Source organism: Pongo pygmaeus, chromosome 14, assembly GCF_028885625.2.
Source record: "Pongo pygmaeus isolate AG05252 chromosome 14, NHGRI_mPonPyg2-v2.0_pri, whole genome shotgun sequence".
Taxonomy (NCBI): Eukaryota; Metazoa; Chordata; class Mammalia; order Primates; family Hominidae; genus Pongo; species Pongo pygmaeus.
Genome location: NC_072387.2, coordinates 87,361,391 through 87,384,833, shown reverse-complemented (window position 1 = coordinate 87,384,833; position 23,443 = coordinate 87,361,391). Strand labels below are relative to the sequence as shown.

At 37.6% G+C, this 23,443-nt stretch overlaps 1 protein-coding gene across 1 annotated transcript in view; it reads left to right on the top strand.

Moving 5' to 3' along the window:
• The first annotated feature begins 8,318 nt into the window (after positions 1-8,318).
• EDNRB (endothelin receptor type B) overlaps positions 8,319-23,443 on the top strand; it is an 84,113-nt gene continuing 68,988 nt past the window's right edge. Inside the window, exon 1 of the mRNA XM_063651006.1 lies at positions 8,319-8,499. The gene's annotated coding sequence lies outside the window, so the exon portion shown is untranslated. The remainder of the gene's footprint in view (positions 8,500-23,443) is intronic.

The window sequence follows — 23,443 nt, the reverse complement described above, 5'->3', positions numbered from 1 at the left end:
TTGCTGTGTCTGTGTAGAAAGAGGTGGGCATAGGAGACTCCAGTTTGTTCTGACTAGGAGAAATTCTTCTGCCTTGGGATGCTGTTCATCTATGGCCTTTCCCCAGCCCCCTGCTCTCTGAAACGTGCTGTGTCAACTCAGGGTTAAATGGATTAAGGGCGGTGCAAGATGTGCTTTGTTAAACAGATGCTTGAAGGCAGCATGCTCTTTAAGAGTCATCACCACTCCCTAATCTCAAGTACCCAGGGGCACAAACACTGCAGAAGGCTGCAGGGACCTCTGCCTAGGAAAACCAGAGACCTTTGTTCATGTGTTTATCTCCTGACCTTCTCTCCACTATTATCCTATGACCCTGCCATATCCCCCTCTCCGAGAAACACCCAAGAATCATCAATAAGTACTTAATAAAAAAAAAAAAGAAAACTAGTAAAGAGGAAAAGGTCCAATATTTGGGAAAACAGCAGGTTTAGAGGAAGTACATAGAATCTAAGAACAAATGATGTTTATTTTGTTAGACTCTCATGTAATTATTTTGTACTTCCGTGATTTTGCTTTATCTTTGTTAATGCTATAATTAAAAATCCATTTGGGTAAAAAAAAAAAAAAAAAAAAAGAATATTTAATCTGACCTCCTGCACTACAGATGGGAAGACTAATGATCAGAGTGATAAAGTGACTTGCCCAGGGTTAGACAGTAGACAGACCCAAGACTAGAAACCCAGGTTTCTTGACTCTGAAACCCGTGTTCTTCCCAAAATTTCTTTCAATCTTTGCTTATAAAACCACAATTTCTTTCAATCTTTGCTTATGAAAGCATCCTAAATTACTCTTACTCAAGTTGAAGGATTCAAACTTTCTCTGCTAATTAGGGTACATGCTAGGTCTCAGGTGACCTCTTTTGGAAGCCAAATGACCCCTGAATAATACCCTGGTGGGTGCAGTATGGGTGGCTGGACTGTTTCTACAATCTCCTAAAAGCCTAGACCCAGCCCCTTAAATCCTTTTTGGAACAAGGCAGGCTGTAAATACATATATAAATACATAAATCTCCTGATCACTGCTTGTCCTGGTTGTTGTTTTTAAAATGAGCCCTTGATCTCAGCTGGCTTTGTTACTTAACTTTTTCTGATAACAGTTGAGCACAGCAGCAATAAAAGAAAACACACAAGAAAAAAAAAAAAAAGAAAGAAAATGTGGCACGTATACACCATGGAATACTATGCAGCCATAAAAAATGATGAGCTCATGTCCTTTGTAGGGACATGGATGAAATTGGAAATCATCATTCTCAGTAAACTATCGCAAGGACAAAAAACCAAACACCGCATGCTGTCACTCATAGGTGGGAATTGAACAATGAGAACACATGGAAGGGGAACATCACCCTCTGGGGACTGTTGTGGGGTGGGGGGAGTGGGGAGGGATAGCATTAGGAGACATACCTAATGCTAAATGATGAGTTAATGGGTGCAGCACACCAGCATGGCACATGTATACATATGTAACTAACCTGCACATTGTGCACATGTACCCTAAAACTTAAAGTATAATAAAGATAAAATAAAATAATGTAAAATAAAAGAAATCCTAACCACTAATATGACTGTATTTATTTGGTGGCAGGGGCCTCAAGAAGGTCATCAGGATTAAATGAAGTAAAAAGGATGGAGCCCTAATTCAATAGGAATGATGTGATTATAAGAAGAGAAAGAGACACCAGAACACAGAGGCAAGATGGTGTGAGGACACCATGGGAAGCTGGCATCTGCAACTAAGGAGAGAGGCTTCTGGATAAACCAAATTTGCTGACCTCTTAACCTTGGACATCCAGTCTCTAGAACAGTGAAAAAAACATTTCTGTTGTTTAAACTACATAGTCTTTGCAACTTTATTATGTCAGCCCTAGTAGACTATCAGAAGTGCATTAAGATGTTCACAAAAAGAAATGTACAGAATGTTCTTAGTGACATTCTTGTATTTGGTTATTCTGAGAATAACCAAAGCCTAAAAACAGTCCAGATGTCCATCAAGTGTAATTTGTATAAATTATGTTTATTTATTCCAAACAATGTAATTTGGCAATGAAAACTAACAGATTACAGCTAGACACAGCAACAGGAATAAATCACAAACATAATGTTGAGCCAAAGAACTAAGTACAGATGAGTACGTCTTGAATGATTCTATTCATATAAAGTTATGATGAATCAGCCAAAATGAATCTGCTGTGTTAGAAATCAGGAATCAGGAGACTGGTTACCCTTGGGAGTCAGTAACAAAAAGGGAGTGAATAGGGGCTTTCTGAGATGTTGCTAATATCCTGATTCTCAATTTCAGTGAATGCTGGTTACATGCATATGTGTCTTTTGTGAAAAGCCACAGCACCATCACTTATGCAGCTTTTTGTGTGTATATTATACTTCAATAACAACAAGCAAGTGATAGATCTGGTACTCAAACTCAGGCTTTGAGGCTCCAAATCTCTTGACTTCTCATTACATTGTTTAAATGGTTTCATATTCCAATTATATCAGATAGTTTTAGATATCTGTATCTAATCGTTTCACATAATTGATACCAACAACTCTTGTCTTAAAGATCTAGAACTTTTGCCATGACTAAATAGCTCCCAGTAATAAGATTCTCTTTATTGAGCTACCCCTTCCTTTTCTTTTCAGAACATTTTTTGTTCTCTTTAATTCAGAGAGTTGGTGGCTTCCATATTTATTGTTTTCTCCCATGAAGCTTAAAAGCTGGCAGGGCTTTTCTGCTCACAAAATGCCCTGCATGCTTACACTGACTGGAGGTTTCCCATGCTGAGTCATGCTAGGAATATGGAAAAGCCCCTGGCTTTAAAAGTTCCCAGAAACTATTTAATCTTCAGTTCATCAAATGCACCCAGATTCTAATTATGGCAAGACGCAGTACATGGATTTTCACTTCTTACTTTTAACTCATAACTTTTCATTTAAATCTCCCAAGTATTTATTCTTTCATCTAATTTTTTTTTTAATCTAACCGATTTTTTCCCCATGATGAAATCAAGTGAGACATGTTTCTGAAGTGTGGCACAAGCCAGAGGAAGGGCCCTCATGTCCACGGATTTTCTATTTATTAATTTAAAAATAATTAAACCTAAAAAGTGTTCATGTCAAAGCCTTTAATATATTTTCATTCCTTATCAACAGTTCTAATTGGCATTTACATCCATTTCTAGGTGTACATTATCTTATGATAAAATAACTTTATTTTACTATGAAATAAATATAATTAAAGAAAGAAACATAACCAAAATTCTTGGAGAGTAAAAAATATATACACAGGTCATTTTTTTCCTCTTCTCTGCTCTTATAACACCTCCCATTATCAGTTCTCTAAAAGAACAATTCCAAACCTCAGAGTGTGCTGAGTCAGTTTATCAGCTTCTCTGCCACTTGCTTACTAGTATTTTTTGGACAACAATCATACCCACCTTTCTGCCACACTCGCAGGAAAGATATTTATTTCCACATATCCCCTCCTGGCTTCTGCACATCTAGCTTCCTGTTCCCCTCTCCAAAAGCTGTTGCTAGCAGTCACATTTTTTTCTGCTGATCAAAGAAGCAAAGCAAAATCCATCTCTCCTTCTCTCCCTCCCTCCTTCTCTCTCTCCCTCCCTCCCTCCTTAAATCTCTTTTTCCCACTTAACTTTTGGAAAAACAATTGCAGAAGAAATTAGAAAACCCCAAACATAGTATTTTCAAATTTCAACAAAGTTATAAAAGATACACCTTTTTATTTGTGCCTCAGGAGGTACAGAAAATAATGGATTTTCATATGGAAAAAAATAAATTTCAATGTTTCAAGAAAAGAAAATGTAGCTGGACCAAGCCTTAACAAGCCTTGAATGTGATCCCTTTACTCTTGACAATCAAGGACTCTAATCTACAGGTCTTTTACTTCTAACTCATTCTAAAATACATTTCAACTCATAGTTCCAAAATTCAGCCTCTTGAACCACTTTTCCTATACTTAAACCTCATTACCTATCTCATTTTTCATGACTTTCTTTGCTATAAAGGTCATGGATTAAATTACCATATTTCTTCCCCTTATAACTTATATCAGCAGGTATTCATTTTCTTAATGAATCATCAACTATTTATCAAGAGCCTATCATGTACCAGACATTGTTTTAAGTGCTGGGCTACAGATATTAACAAGACAATTAATAAGAAGTTGCACTAATAAATACATAACACAATACCAAAAAGTAATGTAACTACCAACAATGACCTATATGAAAAGGAAATTAAGACAATCCCATTTACAATATCATCAAACATAGTAAAATACTTTGGAATACATCTAACCATGGAGGTGGAAGATTTGTACACTGAAAACTATAAAACATTGATTAAAGAAGTTAAAGTAGGCACAAATAAATAGAAAGACATCCTGTGTTCATGGATTGGATGAATCAATATTGTTAAAACATCCATATGACTCAAAATAATCTACAGATTCAATGAAACCCCTGTTAAAATCTCAAAGATGTTTATTACAGAAGTAGAAAAAAAAAGGTCTAAAATTCATATGGAACTCCGAAAGACCCCAAACATCCAAAGAAATCTTGAGCAAAAAGAACAAAGCTGGAGGCATCACACTTCCTGATTTCAATATGTATTACAAAGCTACTGTAACCAAAACAGTATGGCACTGGCATAAAAGCACAGAACAATGAAACAAAATAGAGACCCCAGAAATAAGCCCACATATGTATAGTCAACTGATTTTCTTTTATTATTATTATTATTATTATTATACTTTAAGTTTTAGGGTACAGGTGCACAATGTGCAGGTTAGTTACATATGTATACATGTGCCTTGCTGGTGTGCTTCACCCATTAACTCGTCATTTAGCATTAGGTATATCTCCTAATGCTATCCCTCCCCCCTCCCCCCCACCCCACAACAGTCTCCAGAGTGTGATGTTCCCCTTCCTGTGTCCATGTGTTCTCATTGTTCAATTCCCATCTATGAGTGAGAACATGCGGTGTTTGGTTTTTTGTCCTTGCGATAGTTTACTGAGAATGATGATTTCCAATTTCATCTATGTCCCTACAAAGGACGTGAAGTCAACTGATTTTCTACAGAGTGCCAAGAATATACAAGGGGGAAAGGGTAGTCTTTCAATAAATAGGGTTGGCAAAACTGGATATCCATCTGCAGAAGAATGAAATGGGATGCTTATCTTTCACCAAACACAAAAATTAACCAAAATTGATTAAAGATTTGATGTAAAATTTGGCACCATAAAATACCTAGAAGAAAATGTAAGGGAAAAACTTCTCAACATGAGTTTTGACAAAAATTGTTTCTTTGATAGGACACCAAAAGAACAGGCAACAATAGCAAAAATAGTAGTGGGACTATAACAAATTTTTTAAAACTTCTGCACAGCAAAGAAAATAATCAACAGAGTGAAAAGGCAAACTATGGAATAGGAAAAGATATTTGCAAACCATATATCTGATAAAGGGTTAATATCCAAACTATATAAAGGATTTCTGCACCTCGAGAGCAAAAAATAAGTAATTTGGTTAGAACATTGGAAAAGGAATCAAGTAGACACGTCCCCCAAAAGGACATACAAATGCCAATATACATACAGATAATATAAAAACATGCTCAATATCATTAATCACCAGGGAAATGCAAATTGAAACCACAAACAGGTATCAACTCACATTGGTTAGAATGGCTATTGTCCAGAAAACAAAAGATAACAAGTGTTGGTGAGGTTGTGGAGAAATTAGAATCCTCATATACTGTTAATAGGTTGTAAAATTGTACTGCTGCTATTGAAAACAGTAGGGCAGTTTCTCAAAAAACTAAAAACAGAATTACCATATGATCCAGCAGTCCAACTTCTGGAGAGATAGATAGATAGATAGATAGATAGATAGATAGATAGATAGATAGATAGATAGAGATATATATGTTGTGTGTGTGTGTGTGTATGTATCAACTGAAATCAGGATCTTGAAGACACATCTGCACTGTCGTGTTCACTGCAGCATTATTCACAATAACCAAGATATGGAAACAACCCAAATGTCCATCACAGATGGACTCTCTCTCTCTCTATATATATATATATAGAGAGAGAGAGAGAGAGAGAGAGTAGAATATCATTTAGCCTTTAAAAAGAAGGAGATCCCTTTCGGAGGCTGAGGCAGGCAGATCACCTGAGGTCAGGAGTTCGAGACCAGCCTGACCAACATGGTGAAACTCCATCTCCACTAAAAATACAAAAATTAGCCAGACGTGGTGGTGGGTGCCTGTAATCCCAGCTATTTGGGAGGCTGAGGCAGGAGAATCCCTTGAACCTGGGAGCCAGAGGTTGCAGTGAGCTGAGATCATGCCATTGCACTCCAGCCTGGGTGACAAGAGTGAAACTCCATCTCAAAAAATAAAATTACATTAAAAAATAAAATAAAATGAAAGAGATCTTACCATTTATGATAACATGGGTGGATCTGTAATACATTATGGTAAGTGGGATAAGTAAGTCACAGAAGGACAAATACTGCATATTCCTCTTATATATAAGAGATACCTAAAATAATCAAAGGTACTGAAGTAGACAATAGAATGATAGTTACCAAGGGATTGGTGGGAGGGGGAAATAGGAAGTTGTTGTTCAATGTGTATAAATTTACAGTTATACAACATGAGTGAGTTCCAGAAATCTGCTGAACAACCCAGTGCCTATAGTTAACAACAAGATTTTGTGAACTTAAAAAAGGAAAGAGAGTGGATCTCATGTGAAGCATTGTTATCACAAAAACAAAACAAAGGGACACAAGGAAAATTTGGAGGTAATGGATATGTTTATTACCCGGCTTGTAGTAATGTAGTAAAGTGAGTGTATACATTTGTCCAAACCCACCAAACTGTGAACATTAATTACATGCAGTTTTTTTGTATACTAGCTGTACCTCAATAAAGCTGAGGAGGAAAGTGATATTACTGTAAACAAATAATTTGGCCTCATGATGGGTGGAGAAACTATTTTAGAGAGTGTACTAGGGAAGACTTCTCCAAGGAGAAGACTTGAGAAGGAAGTGAGGACCCTAATAAAGTGAGAGATCCATACAGGCAGACAACTAGGATAGATCATTTCAGTCTGGGAGAGGTGGGAATGGGGGAAGAAGTTCAGCAAGAGGAAGTCCCCAAGAAAAGGTTCAGCATGGCATGTTTCAGGATCTGCAAAGAGGCTGGTATAGTTGGGCATGAGTAGGGGCAGGGTAAGAAAGGAAGTTGGAGAGCTTACCGGAATGGATCATTTAGGGCCTTGTAGGCAATGGCAATGAGTTAGAAATGTATTTGGTGTTTATCTTCCAAATTATATTTGGAAATATGTATGAACTTTATTCAGCCACTGGGAGACATTGGAAAGTCTTAAGCAGGGGAACGACTTGAATTGACTTAGACTTGCATTTGGTCTTGCTGGCTGGGGTGTGGAGAATTGACTGTAGATGTAGCAAGAGTGTAGGGAGACATCTCAGGACATCCTCTGTCTCTCCTGGTTATGCAGACTTGGACATTTCTCGGATATGGCATGAACATTCTGTCTTAGCACTTCACTCTCTGCCTTTTCCTCATCTATCTTGCCTAACTCAAACCTAAGACTCTGCCACCTTTCTGCTGCATTAACCTAAGCTGCTCCCTGCTAATGGAGAGCAATCCATACACCACAGCTGACTTACATTTATTGGAGTCCATTTAAGGGAGAAGACCACCCCTCATATTGTCTTATGCCCAATTTCTGCCTCCAAAGAAAGAAGAAGTAAAAACTAAAAGGCAGAAATGAAATCCACAGGCAGACAGTCCAGTGCCACACCCTGGGCCTGGTAGTTAAAGATCGACCCCTGACCTAACCGGTTATGTTATCTATAGATTCCAGACATTGTATGGAAAAGCACTGTGAAAATTCCTGTCCTGTTCTGTTCTGATCTGATTACCGGTGCATGCAGCCCCCAGTTACGTACCTGCTGCTTGCTCAATCAATCACAACCCTTTCACGCAGACCCCCTTAGAGTTGTGAGCCCTTAAAAGGGACAGGAATTGCTCACTCAGAGGGCTCAGCTCTTGAGACAGGAGTCTTGCTGATGCTTCTGGCTGAATAAACCTCTTCTTTCTTTAACTCGGTGTCTGAGGAGTTTTGTCTGCAGCTTGTCCTGCTACATTTCTTGGTTCACTGACTGGGAAGTGAGGTGATTAGTGGATGGTCAAGGCAGCTCCTTAGGTGACTTAAGCCTGCCCTGTGGAACATCCCTGTGGGGGATTCTGACCAGCCCGAGCAACGTGGATCCTGAGAGCACTCCCGGGTAGGCATTTGTCCCGGTGGGACACCTCACCAGAGCAGCGTGTGGCAGGCCCCCGTGGAGGATCAATGCAGTGGCTGAACACTGGGAAGGAACTGGTACTTGGAGTCTGGACATCTGAAACTTGGTAAGACTAGCCTTTGGAACTTGCCCACTCCATTTAAGTAGAAGCGTGGCTTGATCACCCATGGTGTGCCTTTATCGGCACTTTGGTTTTGGTTTTGGTTTTGACTTGGTTTGAATTGCTTGACAGGACTGGTCTTGGGAACTTGCCTACTCCGTTTGAGTGGAAGCATGGCCTGATCACTGATGGTGTGTGCCTGTACCAGCAGTTTGGTTTCTGTTTTTTATTTGACTTGGATTGCTTGATACTTTGGTTTTGGTTTTGACTTGGCTTGAATTTCTGGATACTCTGATTTTGGCTTTGATTGTTGTTTGGTGTAAACTGTAAAAGTGTGTGTGTGCCCTTTTTACCAGTTCTTTGTTTTGTGGTGTGCATGTGGCGTGAGCGTGGTGTTTTGTCTCAAAGAAGCATGGGTCAGGCACAAATAAGCCCACCTTACTAGGAACTATATTGAAAAATTTCAAAAAGGGATTTAAGGGAGACTATGACACCAGGAAAACTTAGAACTTTATGTAAAATAGACTGGCCAGCATTAGAGGTAGGTTGGCCATCAGAAGGAAGCCTGGAAAGGTCCCTTGTTTCAAAGGTATTGCACAATGTAACCTATAAAGCCAGGGCACCCAGACCAGTTCCTGTACATAGATGCTTGGTTACCACTGGTTTTAGATCCCTCCACAGTGGTTGAGAGAACTGCAGCATAAGCGGCTGGCAGAGGCAGAGAGAGAGAGAGGACAGAGAGAGAGACAGAGAAGAGAGAGAAGCAGAGAGGAGAGACAGAGAGACAGAGAAGAGAAAGAATGAGATAGACAAGTAGTTAAGAAAAAAGTGTACCCTATTCCTTTAAAAGCCAAGGTAAATTTGAAACCTATAATTGATAATTGAAGGTATTCTCCATAATCCTATAATGCTCCAATACTACTTTGTTGTCAGTATGAACAAGGGCGTATCCCGAAAGCACTGAGGCCTTCCTATCAAAAATCCTTAACCAGTAACCCATGGATGGCCCAAATGCATTCAATCTGTAGCAGCAACTACTTTGCTAACAGAAAAAAGGAAAAAAAAAAAAAGACTTTTAGAGGAAACCTCATTGTGAGCACACCTCACTAGTTCAGTTCAGAAATATCCTAAATCAAAAAAGCAAAAAAGTAGCTTACTAACTCAAAAATATTAAAGCACGGGGCTATTCTGTTAGAAAAAAAAAAGCCATCCATACCAATTCTAAGTTAATTTGGACAAAACAAGGTCTTATTAATAGCAAAAGATAATTAAAATCCCAAACTTACAAGGTTTTCAACAAAAGTAAAGTTTGCTAAAAGTTAACAGTGTAACATGTTTTATACTAACTTCTATTCTTGTGGCCTTAGACAGTCTAGTCCACAGACATAAAAGAAGTTCGCTTTGGAAAAGAATGGTTATCATCTTCAAAAAAAAAAAAAAAAAGAAAAAGAAAAGGAAAAAAGGGGGGGCAGAATTTATGTAAAAAGAGTATTATATGGCAAATTCTTGTCCTGAAATAAATTAGCTGGTTGTTTAAAGAAAGAAATATTTGTAATAAGTCAGAAAGTTGAAGCATGTTGAAGAATTGCCTGCAAAAGTCATGAAAAAAAAAAGGTTATAAAGGAAATTCATGCAAGAAATGTTGTATAGTTTAAAAGTAATTAGGCCTCCTAAATGTAAAACTATTAAAGAAACAGTTTATGTGCAAGGTATATTAAAAACGTAAAATATAATTTTAATAGAAGAATTATAAGGAGGCATAAGAATGTAAAGTTTACATACATTAAAAGGTTAAAAATATATGTGTTTTGTTTTAAAGGTTTAATCAAGTTTTAAAATGTTAATTGAAAAAAAAAATTCTATGTGTAAACATTGGCTAAAATTAAAGAGGTATCATCCAGTTTTTCTGTAAACTGGACATTAAAATAAAAGCATAACAGGTTTTTCTTGAAGTACCAACCTGCTCTTTAGCAAAAATTATAAAAGGTTAAAAAGAGTCTATAAAATCTTACCTTGTAGTCAAATATTAAAAATTAGATAAATATGTCTACAAGGATTTATTAAAATTAGGTTTAACATTAATAACACACTAATATACAGGTAAAATTTAACTTATCTGGTATAAAAATCATACAGGAAGCATTGTTAAATGTAAAATGGTATTTGGCTTTCTTTGGTTTAAAAACTAATAAAAATAGGTGCTAAAGGAAATTTCTCAGTAACAAGGAACTAAGGACTATAAAGCCCACTGCCAAGGTGCCCACATTTAAAATAAAAGGTCAGTTTCTTAAAAATTATATACTTGGTTTATCTTCCACTTAAAAGTCTTTTAGTACACGTACCACCCCTAGAATTTCCAGTAAATCAGTACCAGCCTAAAGATCACGTTCTCATCAAAAGGTGGAAAGAAGAAAAACTCGAGCCAGCGTGGGAAGGACCCTACCTTGTGCTGTTAACCACCAAGGCTGCTGTTCATACAGCAAAAAAGGATGGACTCATCACACCTGAGTCAAGAAAGCACGACCCCCTCCAGAGTCATGGGCCATAGTCCCAGGGGAAAATGCTACCAAACTAAAGCTAAGAAAAATTTAACTCTTTTAATCTATTCTATTACTCTTTCTTCTTTCCTTGTTCTATTGCTGACCATCTAGTTATTAACATAACCAAGTCAATTTCACCTCAAACTATTGCATTTAATGCTTGCCTTGTTATACCCTGTGGAGACTTCCCAGTCAAAGACAGCTTTCTACTTCAGAAAAGTACTTCTATCCCTCCTGACTCTCCTTAGACTGGGCATTAGTAAACTAGGACCTTTTAATTGGGGGAGATTTCGATAAAGACCCCAGTGCCAACCAGAAGTCTTGCCCCCCAATGTAGAGCTTTTATGCCGTAGTTGGTCCAACATTCTGTGGACCACTAAAGAGCAAGGATGGACTGCCCCAACTGGTTTTTATAATTTCCTAAAATCATACATTCATTTTACTAGAGGATCATAGAAGTTAAAGACTTAAAATGAACTTTAGCAATTAAGACAGGATACCAAGATGCAAATGCCTGGTTAAAATGGATCAAATATTCTGTCTGCACGTTAAACAAAAGCAATTGTTATGCTTGTGCACATGGTAGGCCAGAGGCCCAGATTGTCCCCTTTCCACTAAGGTGGTCCTCCAGTTGACCAGGCATAGGCTGCATGGTAGCTGTTTTCCAGGATTCTACAGCCTGGAGTAATAAGTCATGCCAAGTTCTCTCTGCTATATCCCAAAGTCCAGCACCCTGTGGGTCAGCCCCCAAGGGCCATCCAGCTTCCGCCTCCCAACACTAAGTTCACTTCATGTCTCTCCTGACAGGGAGGAAACTTAGCATCCCTTGAAGACCTGAAGGGATGCGATGAGCTTAAGAATTTTCAAGAGCTTATCAATCAGTCAGCCCTTGTTCATCCCCAAGCAGATGTGTGGTGGTATTGTGGTGGACCTTTACTGGGCACTCTGCCAAATAACTAGAGTGACACTTGGGCTTTAGTCCATTTGGCTATCCCTTTCACCATGGCATCTCATCAACCAGAGGGAGAAAAAATAAGACATCGTAAAGCGAGAGAAGTCCCTTATGGGTCTTTCAACTCTCACATCTATTTAGATGCAATTGGAGCCCCGCAAGGAATACCAGATCAATTTAAAGCTTGAAATCAAATAGCTATAGGATTTAAGTCAATATTTTAGTGGGTGACAGTTAATAAAAATGTAGATTAGATAAACTACACCTATTACAATCAACAGTAACAAGCTTTTCATGAGTTAAAAAAAAAACAAAAAAAAACAAACAAAAAAAAACTCATGTTGGCCCCAGCCCTGGGGCTACCTGACCTGACAAAACCCTTTACACCCTATGTGTCAGAAAGAAAAAAAAAAATGGCAGTTGGAGTTTTAACCCAGTCTTTAGGGCCCTGGCCAAGGCCAGTGGCCTATCTCTCAAAACAACTAGATGGAGTTTCCAAAGGCTGGCCCCCATGTCTAAGGGCCCTGGCAGCAACGGCCCTGTTAGCACAAGAAGCAGATAAGCTAACTCTTGGGCAAAACCTAAACATAAAGTCCTCCCATGCTGTGGTGACTTTAATAAATACCGAAGGACGTCATTAGTTAACGAATGCTAGACTAACCAGATAACCAAAGCTTGCTCTGTGAAAATCCCCGCATAACCATTGAATTTTACAACACTCTAAACCCCACCACCTTGCTCCTGGTATCAGAGAGCCCAGTTAAACATAACTGTGTAGAGGTATTGGACTCAGTTTATTCTAGTGGGCCCAACCTCTGAGACCATCCTTAAACATCAGTAGACTGAGAGCTGTACGTGGATGGGAGCAGCTTTGCAAAGTGACTCTGAAGAAGACAACAAACCCTGCTCCAGTCACACTTGGAAGCTGACTGGCCCACACACAGCCAAAGCATGAAGAAACCCATCACAAGACTCATTTTCCTTAAAATTTGGACTTGTACAGTAAGGACTTCAACTGACCTTCCTCAGACTGAGGGCTGTTCCCAGTGTATACATCAAGTCACTGAGGTAGGACAAAAAGTTGCCACGGTCTTATTATTTTATAGTTATTATAAGTGTACTGGAACACTTATAAGTTTGTATACTGGAAGTATACAAACAAAAAAATTGTTTGTATAATGTTATTCTATATAAGGTATGTAGCCCAGGAAATGACCAACCTGATGTATGTTATGACCCATCTGAGCCTCCCATGACCACAGTTTTTAAAACAAAATTAAGAACTGAAGACTGGTGAGGGCTCATAAACAATACAAGTAAAGTGTTAGCCAAAATTAATAATAATAAAAAAGATAATAAATAGTCCCCTGAGAGACTTATACAATATTATAGGCCTGCTACTTAGGCACAAGATGGCTCATAAGGATACCAGACCCCCATTTACATGCTCAACCAAATCACACAGTTACAAACTATCTTAGAAATAATCACTAATAAGACTGGCAGAGCCTTGACTATTCTGGCCTGGCAAGAAACTCAGATGAGAAATGCTATCTATTGAAATAGATTGACTCTCAACTACTTGCTAGCAGCTAAAAGAGAAGTCTGTAGAAAATTTAATCTTACCAATTGTTGCCTGTACATAGATGATCAGGGGCAAGTAGTTGAAGATATAGTTAAAGACATGACGAAACTGGCACATGTGCCTGTACAAGTATGGCACGGATTTGACCCTGATGCCATGTTTAAAAATGGTTCCCAGTACTAGAAAGATTTAAAACTCTTATAATAAAAATTATAATAGTAATAGGAAGCTGCTTACTGATGCCTTATTTACTACCTGTACTCACTGAAATGGTAAAATGTTTCATCGCTACTCTAGTTCACCAGAATGCTTCAGCACAAGTGTACTACATAAATCACTATTGATCTGTCATGCAAGAAGACATAGATAGTGAAGATGAAAGTGAGAACTCCCACTAATAAAATGAGTGAGAGTCTCAAAGTGGGGGGAATAAGGGAGGAGACCACCTCTCATATTGTCTTATGCCCAGTTTCTGCCTCCAAAGAAAGAAGAAGTAAAAACTAAAAGGCAGAAATGAAATCCACAGGCAGCCCGGTGCCACGCCCTGGGCCTGGTTAAAGATCGACCCCTGACCTAACCGGTTATGTTATCTATAGATTCCAGGCATTGTATGGAAAAGCACTGTGAAAATTCCTGTCCTGTTCTGTTCCGATCTGATTACCAGTGCACGCAGCCCCCAGTCACATACCCCCTGCTTGCTCAATTGAGCACAACCCTCTCATGCAGACCACCTCAGAGCTGTGAGCCCTTAAAAGGGACAGGAATTGCTCACTCAGAGAGCTTGGCTCTTGAGACAGGAGTCTTGCTGATGCTCCCAGCTGAATAAACCTCTTCCTTCTTTAACTCGGTGTCTGAGGAGTTTTGTCTGTGGCTCATCCTGCTACACATTCTATAGCTTCCCTTTGACTCAGAAAATACCACCAGGGGATTGGAATATTCTAGAATCTTTGTTTCTTACATTTGACATTCCTTATTTTATACTGGGTCTAGAATTTAAGCTCTCTAAGTTGAAAATACCCAAGCTGAATAAGTATGGGTATAAATACAATTTTGTTCAGTATTGATTTTAGAAAAGTATTAAATGAAGCAATTGTTCTTTCCAAGGCTTCTTCATCAAGTAGAAAATGGAGACGTTGGTTCCTAAAAAATCTTGGAATTTTACATTAATCTGCAGCTTGAAAGACAAGTGGGAATGTTAAAGAAACATTCCAACCAATTTTGCACAGGTCAAGGAAAACCAAGTTTTTTCAAACATCATGTCTCTTGTTTATTTACAAAATCAGATACGTGCAGGCTTCCAGTGTTGGTGGAATGCAGCTGACCTTGTAGAAACATTTCTGGCTGCTCATTTACACTTTGAAGTTGTTAAAATTTTCCAGAGCAAATATCCTAATTTCTAGTAACACAAGGTACGTCATGTACAGCACAACTACTAGTTTAAAGCAGAGTCAAGCTAGAATACAGAATGTCTGTTCCCAGTCATAAGCACATTATCCCTACTGAATAAAATGAAAATGGTGGAGGCGGGGAATGTTTTGAAAGTAGGATAAGAGTTCCTCATGACTTTCCTTGTGAACAGGGGCCTCAGATCAGCCTGCAGTGGACATCAGAGAGATTCACGTTACCCCAGTGTGATAAATAATGAAGCACAATGCATAACTGTCATTAAGTTCTTAGAACCTTCTCAGACCCAAACTACCATGCAGAATGCATTACCTCAGGCTCTGCAGGGTCATGAGGGAGATAACCAAGTGTCAGGACAAGTAAATAGACATAATTGTACCAAACTCCTGTCATTATAACAACCCTTTAGAAAAACTGGAATTCCATTTTGCTCAGCTGCTTTCCTTACTCTATTGGAAAAAAACAAATGGTCTTTGCAAACAGCAATCCTGAGTGTGTAAATTAATTTCTAATTTTACAGTTCAACCATAGACCTGGTTACAAAATTAACTTTTAAAATGAACAATTTGTTTTGTATTCTCACCTGAAAATATTACTGTTTATGAAAAATGCTTAATAAAATTTAATGTTTAAAAAATAGAGGCAATGACACAAAATATCCAATTATGTTGTTGCTGTACAACTAATAGGAACTCTGGTGCCACAGGCTTAAACGAAACTCAGTGCTTTTTAAGAAGCCATTTTTCAGTGCTTCTTAGAAAACTGTTTTAAAACTCTCCTACTTTAAGACCAATGGATGTCATTTTACAATACCAAATGCTGAAGTAACTCTAAGTATCTCCTAAATTGTGGAAGGGTGACAAAAGTTAGTCTCTCATTACTCCTGAGCATTTGTCCAACTTCAAGAACAATCTGGGACCTGAAAAAAATTGATGTTATTTCTCAAACGGCCTAACGTATTTTTAAGGAGCAGTACACAATTCTGCCTGTGTATCAGAATAAAGTAGTTGACACAGAACCAGCTCAGGAGGCAGAAGACGTGAGTATGATTTGATTCACCAATGATCAGCTGACTCTGTGACTAAAGTCCTCAGCTAATTGCCTTATTTAAGAACATGTTGTTACCTACCCCTCATCCCTAGCACACGTTCTCTTTGTTTCCTTCATAGCCCTTAATAAAACTTATAATTATTTTTATTTTCATGTTTATTTACTCACTCATCAACTCAAATATATATGAAGGCAGAAAACGTGTCTGTCTTCTTCAACTTAGTATTTCTTCCAATTCACAGTTGAAAAAAATGAGCTCAAAGATTCATGCATTCATTTATTCATTCAACAGACATTTGCTAAATTTATATTTTATGTAAGCACTAGGGCCTAGAAAAGAGAATCTACTTCACAATATTTTTAAATATTGAATGAGATCATATGCTTATTTTATGAAGTAAACATACAGTTAAAGTGAACTGTTATTATTTACTTAATATAAAAGGATTCTAATTCCAGAGAAAACAGCATCTCTTCCTCTACAACCAAGGAACAAATATTCTCAATGTTGCTTAAGATAACAGAGTTGTCAAACACAGGTTTCTAACCTATGAACTAACCTTCACATTAAAAAAAAAAAATTCATTATAGTATGTAAATATATGGGAGAAAATTCTATTTATATTTCATGATTTTCATTGATAAAAAATTGATTTCATATGGTGTAATATTACTGATAAGGAAATCTTTTGTCTGAGTTCAGTCATAATTCTTCATGAACTTAGGGAATAAACTTGAACTGTTCATGGCACACAGTCTTTCCAGTTCACATTTATATGAACAATGCATTTGGATGCCTTTGTTGTTGGAGAATCTCAAGGAGAAGACCCAAGCAAGGCTGAGAAGAAGCATTAGAGGCAAGGCAGAGATGCAGGATGCCTTAAGGCATAGCAGCTCACTTAAAGGAAGACGTGGTTCAAACTGCAGTATCAAATAAACATCTACATAGCTCTTAGGAGGAGTAAATATCAAGGCATAATGGAAACCTGAGTGAGGACAGCAAAACAAAGTGTGTCAACTGATAATACTAAAAAACTAGGCTTTTAGAAGATAATTTAAAATACACATTTAAAAAAAAGAACATTATCCATTATATTGTAACCATAATTCTCTACCAATGTAGGTTGCACTATTGAAATAGATACATCAGTTAAGAGTGAGTTACCCTTCAAGAAACAGAGAACACAATTTGCAGCGGCTTTGCAATAAGGAAATACTATTGAGACAAGAAGTCTAGTGGTAATTGACTGTAGACAATAATGTAGTTGCTCAAAATAACCAGGCTGCTATCTGTGTGATTCTCTTGGCCTTTTATTCACTATTATAAGACAAATACTTCTTCGGGAAATTCAGGGTTTAAAGAAAGAAGGATGATCGTGCTAGAGAAAGTTCACTGTAGGGTTTGGCTCACATCTCATTGGCCAACATTGAGTCATGTGGCACTCCTGGCTGCAAAAGATGTTTATTTAGCCTCTATAGAAGAGATTAAAGAAGACAAAAATAGGTTGGGGATGTAGGGTTGAACAAATCAACCTACAGTATCTTCCACATTTCTTTTTTCTCTTAGTGCATGTATTTTTGCTTGTGTGTTAAACTCCAAAATTGTACTAACAGATCCTGAAAAAGAAATATTGTTATTCAGTCTTCTCTTAATTAATAGGGACTTTAGCAAATGTCATGATGATTGATTTCCACTTAGGTTACTTTGTATTTTATATGTTAAAACTTTCAGTACTTCTTTGGAAACAACTAAACTAGGATTTTTAAGCCACTTTTTTTAGTGAATGGGTTATTTAGAGGATTTCCTAAGGGTTTTGACTAAGAAGACATGTCAGCCGAAAAAAATATTTGCTGTCCCTTTAGGGATTCAAACTATTTAGTGTTACATAACACTACTCCAATACATTTGTAGCTGACTGTTAATAAACTGCACAAATGTCATCATTTCACATAGATAGTCTCAGAAGAAATCATAAATATAAGAGATAAAAAAAATTTTACTTCTGCAAAACCCCAGCCAGATCTGTGCTTATCTATGTTGAAAGAGTAACTGTGCAAAAGAAGTTCCAAATTTTATTTTTAGGAGACTGTGAAAAAGCATCCAAAAAGACATCCATGGGATATTTCTCCCACATTTTTATTTAAAATTGGTATTTCATTGCTTAAGAGTTTAACTATTTTGTGCATTCTGAACATCATTTTGAGAAATGCCTGTAAGAATTAATCATGTTTTGTCATTAAAGTCTAATTCTGATCAATTCAAATTTATTCAACAGACACATTTATTTAGGATTTACTGTATGTTAAAAACTATTGTAGACAGAGAGTAGGAGGGAATACAAAGAAGTAGTGGGGGAGGAAGACATGCATTTGTTGTTAGGACAGTATAGTTTGTGCCACATATAAGAAGAAATAGAATGCTTTTGTGGGGGCACAGGTGAGCAGTACCACTTCAACACCACCCAAAGGAGTAAGCCAAGGAATTCCTGTGGAAAAATGTATGACCCTTGCTTCCCGAAGGGTGGATTATTACTGATTCTTAGAAAGATAATTCTAACTGGGGCTGGGTGCTGTGGCTCACCCCTGTAATCCCAGCACTTTGGGAGGCCAAGGTATGACGAGCACTTGAGCCCATGAATTCAAGACCAGCCTGGGGAACATAGCAAGACTCTATCTCTTCAAAAAATAAAAAAATCAAAATAAAAATTAGCTGGGCATGGTAACACATCCCTGCAGTCTTAGCTACCTGGGGGCTGAGGAGGAAGGATTGCTTGAGACCAAAAGGTTGATGTTGCAGTGAGCCGTGATCACAACACTGCACTCCAGCCTGGGTGACAGAGCCAGACTCTGTCTCTAAAAAACAATAAAATATATAAATAAGTAAATAAAATAAAAATTATAATTAAGAAACCCATTGCTTTCTCTACTATAGGCTGCCTTACTTACATTTTAAGAACCCCTTTTCAATATCCAGAGCTTCCTATTTCCCCCCTCTAGCATTTTCTTTACTTGTGTACTGATTTCAGGCACAGTATTTTCAACACATGGAATAAATAATCTGACCACTCCTTATTGCTCTTGCATTTTACAAAAGGATCTGAAGAAACGTAAGATGTTTGGGAAGGAAAATTTTAATTCCTCTTTGCTCTTCTGATTGTTACTTAAGTTTCTGGAACCTCCAAGACCAATTAAAATTATCAGAGAATCTCAGAGTTTTGAACAATAACAGAATTACATTTACTAATCCTCCATTCCATTCTTCAATAATTCCCATATCTTTCTGCTCTCCACACTTTACTGTTTTCTCTTCTTGTTCTAAGATTTGATCACTCTGCCTATACTGAAATGGCAGAATTCTTGGGCCTTTCTTAAACTTCTCAAGTAATAATTGATTCAAATGAAGCATGAAAAGAGTTTTTTTAATCTAATGTTCACACTTATCCCTAATACTTAGCTCTCACAAAATGTAACATCAAAATTTTCTTGACTCTTGATACATTGCACAGCTACAGCTAATAGTAGAGTAAGAATGAGAAGTAGGCAATGATTTGGGTTTGTGTAATACTGAGTTGTTTATTGATAATTCAATGAGGACTTTAAAAATATATATATGCAAACCTTTCTGCAAATGTGAACATGTGCATTTCTAGCACAGGTTCATAGCTTTTACCAGATTATCAGAAGAGGGCTAAGACAGGAGGAAAGAAATGATAAGAATATTTGACCAGTATAAATGATGCTTACATAACTAATGGTACTTACTTATGTATATGGTAATGATTTGGATCCATCTCTCATCAAGTGCTCCTTTTTCTCTCAATGCTTATTTTTCCTCACAAATTTTAGTCCTTTCTCTTCTACTATTCATGAGAGCAAATGCAGGAGCCAAAAATTTAGGAAATCCCCAGGCAGAGAGGATTAGCAAATCTGTTGACTTTCTTTTTTTTTTTATAGTTTTCTACTTTATTCTTTTTTTTCTTTTATTATACTTTAAGTTCTAGGGTACATATGCACAACGTGCAAGTTTGTTACATATGTATACATGTGCCATGTTGGTGTACTGCACCCATTAACTCATCATTTACATTAGGTATATCTCCTAATGCTATCCCTCCCCCTTCTCCCCACCCCATGACAGGCCCCGGTGTATGATGTTCCCCTTCCTGTGTCCCAGTGTTCTCATTATTCAATTCCCACCTATGAGTGAGAACATGTGGTGTTTGGTTTTTTGTCCTTGCAATAGTTTGCTGAGAATGATGGTTTCCAGCTTCATCCATGTCTCTACAAAGGACATGAACTCATCCTTTTTTATGGCTGCATAATATTCCATGGTGTATATGTGCCACATTTTCTTAATCCAGTCTATCATTGATGGACATCTGGGTTGGTTCCAAGTGTTTGCTATTGTGAATAGTGCCACAATAAACATATGTGTCTTTATAGCATGTGTCTTTATAGCAGCATGATTTATAATCCTTTGGGTATATACCCAGTAATGGGATGGCTGGGTCAAATGGTATTTCTAGTGCTATATCCTTGAGGAATCACCACACTGTCTTCCACAATGGTTGAACTAATTTACAGTCCCACCAACAGTGTAAAAGTGTTCCTATTTCTCCACATCCTCTCCAGCATCTGTTGTTTCCTGACTTTTTAATGATCGCCATTCTAACTGGCGTGAGATGGTATCTCATTGTGGTTTTGATTTGCATTTCTCTGATGGCCAGTGATGATGAGCATTTTTTCATGTGTCTGTTGGCTGCATAAATGTCTTCTTTTGAGAAGTGTCTGTTCATATCCTTCACCCACTTTTTGATGGGGTTGTTTTTTTCTTGTAAATTTGAGTTCTTTGTAGATTCTGGATATCAGCCCTTTGTCAGATGGGTAGATTGCAAAAATTTTCTCCCATTCTGTAGGTTGCCTGTTCACTCTGATGGTAGTTTCTTTTGCTGTGCAGAAGCTGTTTAGTTTAATTAGATCCCATTTGTCAGTTTTGGCCTTTGTTGCCATTGCTTTTGGTGTTTTAGACATGAAATCCTTGCCCATCCCTATGTCCTGAATGGTATTGCCTAGGTTTTCTTCTAGAGTTTTTATGGTTTTAGGTCTAACATTTAAGTCTTTAATCCATCTTGAATTAATTTTCGTATAAGGTGTAAGGAAGGGATCCAGTTTCAGCTTTCTGTATATGGCTAGCCAGTTTCAGCTTTCTACATATGGTTAGCCAGTTTTCCCAGCACCATTTACTAAATAGGGAATCCTTTCCCCATTTCTTGTTTTTGTCAGGTTTGTCAAAGATCAGATGGTTGTAGATATGTGGTATTATTTCTGAGGGCTCTGTTCTGTTCCACTGGTCTATATCTCTGTTTTGGTACCAGTACCATGCTGTTTTGGTTACTGTAGCCTTGTAGTATAGTTTGAAGTCAGGTAGCATAATGCCTCCAGCTTTGTTCTTTTGGCTTAGGACTGACTTGGCAATGTGAGCTCTTTTTTGGTTCCATATGAACTTTAAAGTAGTTTTTTCCAATTCTGTGAAGAAAATCATTGCTAAGTTGATGGGGATGGCATTGAATCTATAAATTACCTTGGGCAGTATGGCCATTTTCATGATATTGATTCTTCCTATCCATGAGCATGGAATGTTCTTCCATTTGTTTGTGTCCTCTTTTATTTCATTGAGCAGTGGTTTGTAGTTCTCCTTGAAGAGGTCCTTCACATCCCTTGTAAGTTGGATTCCTAGGTATTTTATTCTCTTTGAAGCAATTGTGAATGGGAGTTCACTCATGATTTGGCTCTCTGTTTGTCTGTTATTGGTGTAGAGGAATGCTTGTGATTTTTGCACATTGATTTTGTATCCTGAGACTTTGCTGAAGTTGTTTATCAGCTTAAGGAGCTTTTGGGTTGAGACAATGGGGTTTTCTAAATATACAATCATGTCATCAGCAAACCGGGACAATTTGACTTCCTCTTTTCCTAATTGAATACTCTTTATTTCTTTCTGCTGCCTGATTGCCCTGGCCAGAACTTCCAACACTATGTTGAATAGGAGTGGTGAGAGAGGGCATCCCTGTCTTGTGCCAGTTTTCAAAGGGAATGCTTCCAGTTTTTGCCCATTCAGTATGATACTGGCTGTGGGTTTGTCATAAATAGCTCTTATTATTTTGAGATACATCCCACCAATACCTAATTTACTGAGAGTTTTTAGCATGAAGGGCTGTTGAATTTTGTCAAAGGCCTTTTCTGCATCTATTGAGATAATCATGTGGTTTTTGTCTTTAGTTCTGTTTATATGCTGGATTACATTTATTGATGTGTGTGTGTGTTGAACCAGCAGGATGAAGCCCACTTGATCATGGTGGATAAGCTTTTTGATGTGCTGCTGGATTCTGTTTGCCAGTATTTTATTGAGGATTTTTGCATCAATGTTCATCAGGGATATTGGTCTACAATACTCTTTTTTTTGTTGTGTCTCTGCCAGCCTTTGGTATCAGGATGATGCTGACCTCATAAAATGAGTTACGGGGATTCCTTCTTTTTCTATTGATTGGAATAGTTTCAGAAGGAATGGTACCAGCTCCTCCTTGTATCTCTGGTAGAATTCGGCTGTTAATCCATTTGGTCCTGGACTTTTTTTGGTTGGTAGGCTATTAATTATTGCCTCAACTTCAGAGCCTGTTATTGGTCTATTCAGGGATTCAACTTCTTCCTGGTTTAGTCTTAAGAGGGTTTATGTGTTCATGAATTTATCCATTTCTTCTAGATTTTCTAGTTTATTTGCATAGAGGTGTTTATAGTATTCTCTGATGGTAGTTTGTATTTCTGTGGGATTGGTGGTGATATCCCCTTTATCATTTTTTAGTGCATCCATTTGATTCTTCTCTCTTTTCTTCTTTATTAGTCTTGCTAGCAGTCTTTCAATTTTGTTGACCTTTTGAAAAAACCAGCTCCTGGATTCATTGATTTTTTGAAGGGTTTTTCATGTCTCTGTCTCCTTCAGTTTTGCACTGATCTTAGTTATTTCTTGCCTTCTGCTAGCTTTTGAATGTGTTTGCTCTTGCTTCTCCAGTTCTTTTAACTGTGATGTTAGGGTATCAATTTTAGATCTTTCCTGCTTTCTCTTGTGGGCATTTAGTGCTATAAATTTCCCTCTACACACTGCTTTAAATGTTTCCCAGAGATTCTGGTATGTTGTGTCTTTGTTCTCATTGGTTTCAAAGAACATCTTTATTTCTGCCTTCATTTTGTTACGTACCCAGTAGTCATTCAGGAGCGGGTTGTTCAGTTTCATGTAGTTGAGCGGTTTTGAGTGAGTTTCTTAATCCTGAGTTCTAGTTTGATTGCACTGTGGTCTGAGAGACAGTTTGTTATAATTTCTGTTCTTTTACATTTGCCGAGGAGTGCTTTACTTCCAACTATGTGGTC